General features: G+C 41.4%; 1 non-coding gene across 1 annotated transcript; it reads right to left on the reverse strand.

Moving 5' to 3' along the window:
* Nucleotides 1–5,607: 5,607 nt before the first annotated feature.
* LOC112746471 (small nucleolar RNA R71) lies at nucleotides 5,608–5,715 on the reverse strand. Its single transcript, XR_003174353.1, has one exon. It is a non-coding gene; the product is annotated as a small nucleolar RNA R71 (small nucleolar RNA).
* Between the last annotated feature and the right edge of the window lie 6,218 nt (nucleotides 5,716–11,933).

Raw genomic sequence — 11,933 nt, forward strand, 5'->3', positions numbered from 1 at the left:
CATGTGGTGTAAAAGATTTGTTCAAGGCCCCTAAGAGTGACATGATGTGGGTTACATTTATGTTCTCTTAGTGTGCCTTGAACACCAAACTTGTTCCTCACTATATGTTGCACACAAGGATTCATTCAAGTGCATATCAAGTTGATTTGAAATTCATGAACCTTGCATTATTAACTATTTTTAAAAGCATGTAAAACATGGGTTGCCTCCCATGAAGCGCTTCTTTAGCGTCACTAACTTGACGTTCTGCCTTTATCAGGGTGGTTGGTAGTGCTTCAAGTCCTCCCCCCTTGCAGTAAATCTATCTCCATTGGCTTCATCAAGGATCTCCACATGTTCTAGGGAGAGAACTCTGTTGATGGTAAGGACTTTAGGTAGCTGAGATGGGATGGTGGGGAGATTAGGGGGAATAGCTGGGAAGTAAGCTGAGATCACTTTATCTCCTGGAGAGAAATATTCTGTAGGGATCTTCTTGTTCCTCCATCTCCTTGGTACCTTCTTCTTTGCTGTTATCCTGCTCTTTGTGGTCTCTTTTCCTGTGAGGATTTTGTTGCCAGTCTCATGTGATTCTGGTGGTTTTGGCTCCACTTGAGTTTCCTCTAGCTGTGACAGCTGTTGATTATCTTGTTTTTCAACCAAGGGGACTCCCAGATGTGCTGGTTGTGCTTCAGTGCTTGTTTCTTCTATCAGTATCTCACTGTGATCTTTCCTTAGTTCTTGGTTCTCTTGATCTGTTTCTTGTGAGGGTTTGAAAACATTGAATGTGAGTTGTTCATCATGGATCCTCAAAATTAGCTCTCCTCGCTCCACATCTATAAGTGCTCTGGCTGTGGCTAGGAATGGTCTCCCCAATATGATTGGATGGAGATGACTTTCCTCCATTTCCAATATGAAAAAAATCTGTGGGAAGGAAGTAGTTTCCAACCTTCACCAACACATTTTCAACCACTCCTACTGCTTGTTTTTGAGTCTTGTCAGCCAGCCTGATGACTACATCTGTGGGCATTATCTCATTGATCTGCAGCCTCTTCATAAGGGATAAAGGCATCAAGTTGATGCTTGCTGCCAGATCCCAAAGTCCTTTATCAAACATGGTTTCTCCTATGGCACAGGGGATGTGAAAACTCCCTGGGTCCTTCCTTTTTGTAGGCAACTTGGGTTGAATGAGGGCACTGCACTCCTTATTCATCACTATTGTTTGTCCTCTCTTGAGTGAGCTTTTCCTGGTCAGTAGCTCCTTCATATACTTAATGTATGAGGGCATTCGCTGAAGGGCCTTGATGAATGGTATGTTTACATGGAGGGATGCAAACATGTCAAGAAACCTTGAGTATATTCTCTTCTCTACACAGCCATTTAGTAATTGGGGAAAGGGTGTATAGAATCTCAGCAGCTCCTTCTGTGTCAGCTCCTTCTGTGTAATTATGGTTTATTGATGATTCACTCCCTGCTTTCCTGCTGAAGTATCTTCAGGTTGTTCTAATGGGTTGTTCAGCTCTTCCTCAGTCTCCTTATCACTTATAGTAACCATCTTGCAATCTTCCCATCTGACTTTCTTTGCTTCACCTCTCGAATTTTTCACTATGTCACTTGGGAAGCTATCAGTAGGTTTGGAAATCTTCTCAGATAAGTATCCCACTTGAAATTCCAGCCTCTTGATGGTGTCTCCCTGGTTCTTGATACTGGCTCGCACCTCCTCTTTGAACACCTTGTTATCTTGAATCTCTTTGCATATGCCTTCAAGTATAGTCTCAATCCTTGAGAGTCTATCTTCAGATGATGGTGAGTTGAGGTTGGAGGGATGAGAAGGGCCATTTTGGCTTTGGTATGGATGTTGAGGTGTGTTGTTAGGTGGGTGTTGATATGATCTTTGCGTGGAATGTTGGTGGGCTGCATTGTTGTTGGGGTTGTGGCGTCTCTGATCTTGGTCTTAGTCTTGTTGATTTCCCCACCCAAAGTTTGGGTGGTTCCTCCAACCAGGATTGTAGGTCTTGGAGTATGGATCATGTGCTTTCCTAGGTGAGTTTCCAATGTAGTTAGCTTGTTCTTGCTCATCCTCTGCCTCTGCATTCACTCCCTCTTGGGTTGCTGATGAGGTGGTGATTGCTGCTACTTGGTTCCTCTCTATCTTCTTGGTAAGATCAGCCAGCTGCTTGGTGATAAGCTTGTTTTGCACCAACAGTGCATCCACATTGTTTAGCTCTATCACTCCTCTAGTGTTGCCTCTTTCAGAAGCATAGAAGTAGTCATTCTCAGCTACAGTCTCAATGACATCTATGGCTTCTTCAATGGTCTTCTTCTTGTTCAGAGATCCCCCAGATGAGTGGTCTACTGCCTTCTTTGATTCATAGGAGAGGCCTTCATAGAAAATGTGCAACTGCACCCATTCATTGAACATATCTGGTGGGCACCTTCTTGTCAGGTCCTTAAACCTTGATGCCAGGGCATCTTGGCCAGTTTCACTGACCCTTTCTTTACTGTTTTTAGGTTAGTTTCATACATTTCCTTAGGAAATAAGCTAGTTTTGGGTAGATATTCACTTACACCTTGATTCAAGCATACATTGTGCATTTTACATTATTTCATGAGGATTTTGCATGAGTTTAGTGACAAATTGTATGTTGCATTACCCATGACTTGGACTAGAACTTTGATGCACTCTATTGCTTGATTTCAGGACCAAAGGAAGCAAGGAATGGGAGGTAACTTGCAAAGATAATGAGAAAAGTGATTGCCAATAACGCTCTCGAAGCCATCATTGACCACGTTAAGAGTCACGTTAACTAAGTTAACGTGAACTCTAACGTGGAGAAGGGAAGTTGAGCCAACGTTAGTGACACTTAACATTGTCACTAACGTTGGCAAATGCTCATAAGTGGCCACGTTAGAGTCCACGTTAACTTAGTTAACGTGGCCCCTAACGCTAAAGAGGGGAAGAAACGCCAACGTTAGTGACATTCAACATTGTCACTAACGTTGGCCTAAGGAGAAATATACCACGTTAACTCCCACGTTAACTTGGTTAACGTGGGAGCTAACGTAAGAGGCAAGAGTGGTCGACAACGTTAGTGACACCCAACATTGTCACTAACGTTGGAAGCAACCACACAACCCCCCCAAGGAGCCACGTTAACTTCGACGTTAACCTAGTTAACGTGGAAGCTAACGTTGATGAGTGAAAGAATGGCCAACGTTAGTGACACTCAACATTGTCACTAACGTTGGGGATGGCTAAGCATGGCCACGTTAGAAGCCACGTTAACCTAGTTAACGTGGACTCTAACGTGAGACATAGGGGCACCTTGGAACGTTAGTGACAATGTTGAGTGTCACTAACATTCTCGAAGGATGGCAAGCCCACGTTAAAAAGCCACGTTAACTAAGTTAAACGTGGGCTCTAACGAGGGAACAAATGGGGCTTTTCAAAGTTATTGGAAATTTTAAGTCTCAATAACGTGTGCGAAGGACTTAGAGGCAACATTAGTGGCAACGTTTATGCCACTAACGTTGAAGTTAACGTGGCTTTTACTTAGTAACGTTAGTGAGAAAGTTGATTGTCACTAACGTTCTCGAACTTATATTTTTACTAAACGTTAACACCCGTAACATCCTGAGCTAAAATCTCTGCCCACTTCTCATTTTCTCTCTGCAAGTAAAGCCGAGCCCAAATGAAGAAGAGAACTTCTTCAAACTCAAGATCCAAAGGCCCAAGACTTGAAGAGCCAACTAGAAGCTGAGGGAAGTAGTATATATAGGAGTAGCTTTGAATTGTTAAGGAGTTCTGAAAGTTGGAAAAAGAGAATTACTCTCTGTATTTTACTTTCTCTAAAATTTCTAGTTCTATGATGTATTCTCCATCTTTGTTTTCATTTTCTAGAGCTATGAACAACTAAACCCCTTTCATTGGGTTAGGGAGCTCTGTTGTAATTTGATGGATCAATACGAATTTTCATTATTCTTCTTCTATCTTTTCTCTTGATTTTACTTGAAAGCTTTCGATCTTCATCCAATTGAGTAGTTATCTTAGAAAAGAAGCTATTCAAACATGGATCTCTTTTGAACCTTGAAAGAGGAATGAAGAGATCAAGCTAGAAATGCTTTCTCATGCTGGACCAAATTGGGTTTGGATGGGTATGTGACTATAACCCTCTCAATACTTAATTTGGGAAATGCATGTGGTATAATCAGTGACCATACCTCATCTCTTCTCATGAGCAATTGACCAAGGAAGTGGCTATTGATCAAGATTTGAGAGATTGAATTGCAAGAAATTGTAATTTAATCACTTAAGATTGCCAAGGAGATCAATGAGTGCATTGATCGAGGAAGAGATGAAAATGAACTTGATCCGGAGAATTGCAACATCTCCTAAGCCCAATGAACTCCCCATCTCTGATCTTACCCATTCTCTTTAATTTCTGCCATTTACTTTATAAGCAAATCCCCCATTCCCATTTACAATTCTGCAATTTATTTTCAGTCATTTACTTCCAATCCTTTAATTCTAGCATTTACTTTTTTGTTATTTACATTCCCGCCATTTTATTTTCTGCAACTCTCAACCCAAATTCTGGATTCGCTCAACTAGAACATTCTTCTAATTAAAGTTGCTTGATCAATCAATCCCTGTGGGATTCGACCTCACTCTATTGTGAGTTTTTACTTGACGACAAATTCGGTACACTTGCCGAAGGGAGATTTGTTGAGAGACAAGTTTTCCGCGCATCAAGTTTTTGGCGCCGTTGCCGGGGATTGATTGTGCATCAACAATGATTAAATTGGAAGATCACTAGATTGAGCATTTTTTTTTGTGAATTTCATTTTCTATTTGAGTGATTTACTTTTTGTTTTAGTTAAACTTCTTCCCTCCCTCCTCTACTCTTTTGTTTTTCTTTGTTATTTTCAATTCTGTTTGCTAACCCACTAACTGTTTGATATATTGCATCACCCACAACTAACAGTAATTCTGACACAAATACTTTCTGCACCTATCTTTTCTTGCTTGCACTTGATGGTTGTATGACAGGGAGAAGAAGCGGGGCTTCAACTTTCTTCGATTCTGAACCTAAGAGGACCTTCCTTAGATTAAGGAGGAAGGCAAGAGGAAAGAAAGTGGTTGGTGCTGAGGAAGAAGAGGAATTCTTTGAACCAAACATGGAAGACAACATGGAAAACCATCATAAAGAAGAAGATCACAACCATGGGGGAGGAGGTAGAGCAAATCATGCTGGGGAGGATAGAAGAGTTTTAGGCTCTTACATCAATCCAAACCCAGGCAATTGTGGAAGTAGCATCCAAAAGCCAACAATCCATGCCAACAACTTTGAACTTAAACCACAGCTCATCACCCTTGTTCAGAACAACTGTTCGTTTGGAGGAGGTGTTCAAGAAGACCCCAATCAACATTTGACCACCTTCCTGAGAATATGTGACACAATGAAGTCTAATGGTGTTCATCCTGACACCTATAGACTGCTCTTGTTTCCATTCTCACTTAGGGACAAGGCAGCCAAGTGGCTGGAATCTTTCCCATGGGAAAGCTTGACAACGTGGGAAGAAGTGGTGAACAAATTTTTAGCAAGATTTTACCCTCCTCAATGAATCAATAGGCTAAGAGCTGAGGTCTAAACTTTCAAGCAACAAGATGGTGAGACTCTATATGAAGCATGGGAGAGGTTTAAAGACCTAACAAGGAGGTGCCCACCAGATATGTTTAACGAATGGGTGCAGCTGCACATTTTCTATGAAGGGCTCTCTTATGAGTCAAAGAAGGCCGTAGACTATTCATCCGGAGGATCTTTGAACAAGAAGAAGACTATTGACGAAGCCATAGATGTTATTGAAACAGTAGCAGAGAACAACTATTTCTATGCTTCCGAAAGAGGGAACACAAGAGGAGTAATGGAGCTAAACAATGTAGATACTCTGTTGGCCCAAAACAAGCTCATTACCCAACAGCTGGCTGACCTCACCAAGAAGATGGAGATGAACCAAGTAGCAGCAATCTCCACTTCATCAACAACCCAAGAAGGAGTGAATGAAGAAGCAGAGGGGAGTCAGGAGCAAGCCAACTACATTGGGAATTCACCAAGGAAAAACTATGATCTATACTCCAAGACCTACAACCCCGGATGGAGAAACCACCCAAACTTTGGGTGGGGAAGTGAGCAAGATCAAAACCAAGACCAGAGACGTTACAAACTCAAACAACAATGCAGCTCACCAGCAATTCACACAGAGGACATCTCAACACCCCCACAACAACACTTCTCCACACGCTTATCAAAACCAAAACAGCACATCTGCTCCGAATCACTCATCAATTGATGATAAGCTCTCTAAGATTGAAGCCTTACTTGAAGGAATATGCCAAGAGATTCAAGAAAATAAGGTGTTCAAAGAGGAGGTGTGAGCCAATATTAAGAACCAGGGAGAGACCATCAGGAGAAAAGAAAGTAAGATGGGAAGATTGCAAAATGGTCACTATGAGTGATCAAGAGACTGAAGACAAGCAAGGCAAACTTTGCAAACAACCTGAAGATAACTCAACAAAGGAGGAGGATAGAGATCACCAAGAACCAGAAATCTGACAACAAGAGCTGCTGAAGCTCTATGCACCCTTCCCTCAACTGCTCAATGGTGCTGTGGGAAAGAGAATATACTCAAGGTTCCTAGACTTGTTTGCATCTCTGTATGTGAACATACCATTCATCAAGGCAATTCAACAAATGCCTGCATTCATCAAGTATATGAAGGAACTTCTTCCCAGGAAAAGCTCACTCAAAGGAGGCCAGACTATAGTGATGAACAAGGAATGTAGTGCCCTTATTCAACCTGAGTTACCTACAAAAAGAAAAGACCCAGGGAGTTTTCACATCCCTTGTGCCATAGGTGAAACTATGTTCGATAGAGCACTATGTGATTTGGGGGCCAGCATCAACTTACTACCCTTATCCCTGGTGAAGAGGCTGCAGATCAATGAGATAATGCCCACAGATGTAATCATCAAACTGGCTGACAAAACTCAAAAGCAAGCAATAGGAGTGGTGGAAAATGTGTTGCTAAAGGTTGGGAAATACTTTCTCCCAACAGACTTTGTCCTGGACATGGAAGAGAGTCACACTCATCCAATCATATTGGGAAGACCATTCCTAGCTACGGCCAGAGCACTTATCGATGTAGAGAAATGAGTGCTAATATTGAGAATCCATGATGAACGACTCAGCTTCAATGTTTTCAAACTCTCACAAGAAACAGAGCAAGAGGACAAGGAACTAAGCACAAATAATAATGAGACACTAAAGGAGGAAACAAGAACTGAAGCACAGCCAGTTCATTCTGAGATCCCCTTAATAGATAAACAAGGAAAACAGCAATTGCCACAGCTCAAGAAAAAGTTGGAGGAACCTAAACCTCTAGAGGCAGGTGAAGACAGCATCACAACTCCTTTAGAAAAAGAGGTAACCAAGGGGAAGGCAACCTCAAAAGAAACAATGAAGAAGGTACCAAGGAGGTGGAGGAACAAGAAGATCCCTACGGAAGACTTCTCTCCAGGGGATAGATTTGTCTCAGCTTACTTCCCAGATATTCCCCCTAATCTCCCTATTGTACCATCTCAGTTACCCAAGGTCTTCACTATCAACAGAGTTCTTTCCCTGGAACATGTGGAGATCATTGATCCAACCAATGGATATAAGTCCACAGCAAGAGGGGAGGACTTTAAGCACTATCAACCACCCTGATGTGGGAAAAACTTCAAGCTAGTGACGCTAAAGAAGCACTTCATGGGAGGCAACCCATGTTTTATATGTTTTTAAAATAATGAATAAATCAATGTTTATGAATTTCAACCCAAACTTGACAAACACTTGGTGAAATCTTTATCATGCAAGTATATAGTGAAGAACAAGTTTGGTGTTCAAAGCAAACCAAGATGCATGCTAGTCTTGGGAGCTTTGAACAAAATTTTTCATCACATTGCTTCAAACTAAGTTTGGTGTCACCCCATGGTGCCACCAAAATGCATAAGGATACACAAGTAGTTAGTTAGTTGAAATTCATAAATAAACAAACTATTTTTCTTCTCTTTATTATTCTAGCCGTAGAGTTTGATTTTTATGATATTAATTTCCTTATTTTAAATCTTTATAGGAAAAGAAAAGAAGCATAAAAAGGGATGGATTGGACAACTAAACAAAGAAGGATCGGACACCACAAAAGGAAGGGCTACACACTTGTTCTAAAAAGGGAATACATTGGAAAATGTTGCCATGCAACATTGGAAAAATGGAACCCCTAAAAGACCGAGCAATCTCATTCATAAAGTGATGATCCTTGTCTTTTATCCATGCATCACCCCAACCGTCCATCAAGCAACCACTCAATCAATCCACACCCTCCATTCTCTCACAACTTCTCTATATAAATGACCCTTGTTCCGTACCCACCTTCATTGTCATTACCCAATCTTCACCACTTTCCATTTCGGCACAAGACACTCCCTACCCCATTAAAAACCTTTTTCCCACCTCACTCTCTTCATCGCAATAAAACCTTAAATAACCAAAAATCTCCACAACTTTGCCACCTTCACATATTAACTATCATTCATGGCATCTTCGGGTTCTAAAAGAAGGAAGGGAAAGGAACCCATGGAAGAACACCCATATGATGAAAAGAGATTTAGAAGCTTGCATCATGCATTGCAATACGGGTGGATGGTTGATAAGGAAATCATTTATGAGCTGGGATTTCAAGTTAAAAAGACTGAGTGCCCCAAAATCACAGAGAAGATAGAAAGGAGAAGATGGGAGCTCCTCACTGACCCGGTCATTAAGGTGAATGCAAACCTCATAAGAGAATTTTATGCAAATGCGGTTCGATATGATAAGAAGGATGAGTCGTACACAAGCTTTGTGAGAGGAAAGATGGTGGACTTTGGTCCCATGAGTGTCATGAGGGCATTGAAGCTACGGTCTATACAGTTTGAAGAAGAAAGCTATCACTCATGATTGGACAACCCCAATTATGACCACATTCTGCAAGATATTTGTGTACCAGGAGCTGACTGGGAAAGGGGTGCGGGAAATAAACCAAAGTTCATCAAGAGAACAGATCTCACTCCTGAAGCCAAGGGGTGGTTTGAGCTAGTGAGAAGGTCTATTCTCCCAGCTGCAAACAACTCGGAGGTGAATGTGAAGAGAGCCACAATAGTGCACTGTATACTGAAGGGAGGAGAAATCAAAGTTCATGAACTCATAGCTGAAGGTATTAGAAAGATGGCAGAGAAAAGCGACTCAAGAGGAACGTTAGGTTACCCCAGCACTATTTACCGAATATGCAAGAAAGCTGGGGTGGTTTTTGAAGATAAGAACCCCATGTGGATAAAGGAAGGCATCCCAATAACTGTACGAAGGATGAATGCTGCAGCATCCCCTTTGCCTCAGCGGAAGCAAAGGAAGAGGACAGTCCCTCAAGTAGTGGAAGGACAAGTCTTAGAGGGCCAAGCACAACAGACCTTGGACATGCACCAATTGCAGGAGGCCATTGATGGCTTGTCTAGACAATATTTGGAAAGCCAAGGAGCACAGAAAGAGCTTCAACTACAGATGATGGGGCAGCAAGAGGAAACACTCTCAAGATGGATGACTCAGCAAGGTGAGTGGCAAAGGCAAATGATAGAACAACAACTAAGTCAAGGACAACAATGGGAAGAAACATTCAACAGGATGGAACAAAGGCAAAATGAGCAACAAGAATCCACCCAAAGGCTAATCAACATCCAAGCACATCAAGGGGCACACATACATGAGATGCATCGAAGATAAATAGAACAGGCAAAACTATTTGACGAGCAAAGGGCATTCGCAGAAGGAGTTTACATGAGCGAAACAGGACATCACATAAACACTCAAGCCAAGCTCGGCTACTTAGTGGGACAGCTGCCAATATTGCATCCAGGAATAGCCAGGTATGACAAAATGAAGGATGAATTAGCACGAAAAGAAAGACAAAGGGTGGAAGAGAGTCATGAGTCAGTGAGGAAGGCACTTGAGGATTGGAAGCAAGCAAGATTGGCACGGATGCGAGGAAATGCAAGAGGAAACAAGGAGGACAAGCAAGGAAAAGAGCATGGACATCCACAACAGTAAAAGTTTGTCGAGTTCCTTCTTTAGTTCACCTTTCTCTATGTTTTAAATAAGGAAGATCTTGTATGAAATAGAACATGCTTCCATGTTAGTTTAAATTTTTTTTTTTTAAATTCTGTCTTTTAAGTTCTGAATAGGTCTATGTGCACTAGTCTTTGTGTCACTGCATCCCTACTTTACTTACTTGTATGCTTGTCCCTTTTAATCAAATGAAGAGAGAATGCTTATGTTTCAAAAGACCAGAGTGGAGTTCATATTATGGAGTACATTCATGAGTTTGTGGTATGATCATAAGTTAGCTAAGTTGGTTCAACCATAAGGTGGGATGACAACTATCTGGCCTGAATACTTTGCTTTGAATATACTCATGAGACTAAGTATATGACAAGATCCTAATAAGAGAAAGAGAAAAGAATAATGAAAGTGAAAAAAAAAACAAAAGAAAAAGAGTAAGCAATAAGGCTAGGCACCAATGGTTTTGATCTTAAGATATGTGTCTGTGGTGTTCCTGTGTAAGGGATCTACTTGGATGAATAAGCTCTTAGGGGTGCTTTATCACCTGGTAACTTGGGTTAACTAACCCGGGATTATCAGCTGAAAGTCCATTATCAAGAGTAACCCTCACCACAGAGCATTTAGTAACCCAAAGAGGTGCTGGACACCAAGGTCTCAAGAAGGAAAATAAATGAACTATATGCCTGTGGTGTGTATGTATGGGGGAGAGACTTGAGGGAGTAAGTCCTTAGGGGTGCTTCAACACCTAGCACCTTGAACCAACTGGTTTGGGAGTGTTGGCTGAAAGCTTATCTTAAAAAGTTGCCCCCTTACAGAGCACTTAGCCTAAGAACACCAATAAGCTCTAAAATGACAATAAAGGGATCAATGAACAAAAGTCTCATGGGATGTAAGCAAAGTGAGTGTTTTAAGACATGATAAAGGTCTGAAAGCCAGGAATGAACCTAAGTTGCTATGCATGAAACCACCATAAAATCAGTGATATGACTTCCACAAGAATGACTCATTGCTCTTGGCATTCCATTCATCATTCTCTTGTTTCAGTACTTGCTTAGGGACAAGCAAGCTTTAAGTTTGGTGTTGTGATGCCAGGGCATCTTGGCCAGTTTCACTGACCCATTCTTTACTATTTTTAGGTTAGTTTCATGCATTTCCTTAGGAAATAAGCTGGTTTTGGGTAGATATTCACTTACACCTTGATTCAAGCATACATTGTGCATTTTATATTATTTCATGAGAATTTTGCATGAGTTTAGTGACAAATTGTATGTTGCATTACCCATGACTTGGACTAGAACTTTGATGCACTCTATTGCTTGATTTCAGGACCAAAGGAAGCAAGGAATGGGAGGTAACTTGCAAAGATAATGAGAAAAGTGATTGCCAATAACGCTCTCGAAGCCATCATTGACCACATTAGAGTTCACGTTAACTTAGTTAACGTGACTCTTAACGTGGAGAAGGGAAGTTGAGCCAACGTTAGTGACACTTAACATTGTCACTAACATTGGCAAATGCTCATAAGTGGCCACGTTAGAGTCCATGATAACTTGGTTAACGTGGCCTCTAACGCTAAAGAGGGGAAGAAACGCCAACGTTAGTGACATTCAACATTGTCACTAACGTTGGCCTAAGGAGAAATATACCACGTTAACTCCCACGTTAACTTGGTTAACGTGGGAGCTAACGTAAGAAGCAAGAGTGGTCGACAACGTTAGTGACACCCAACATTGTCAATAATGTTGGAAGTAACCACACAACCCCCTAAGG

This window comes from Arachis hypogaea, chromosome 14 (genome assembly GCF_003086295.3).
Source record: "Arachis hypogaea cultivar Tifrunner chromosome 14, arahy.Tifrunner.gnm2.J5K5, whole genome shotgun sequence".
Taxonomy (NCBI): domain Eukaryota; kingdom Viridiplantae; phylum Streptophyta; class Magnoliopsida; order Fabales; family Fabaceae; genus Arachis; species Arachis hypogaea.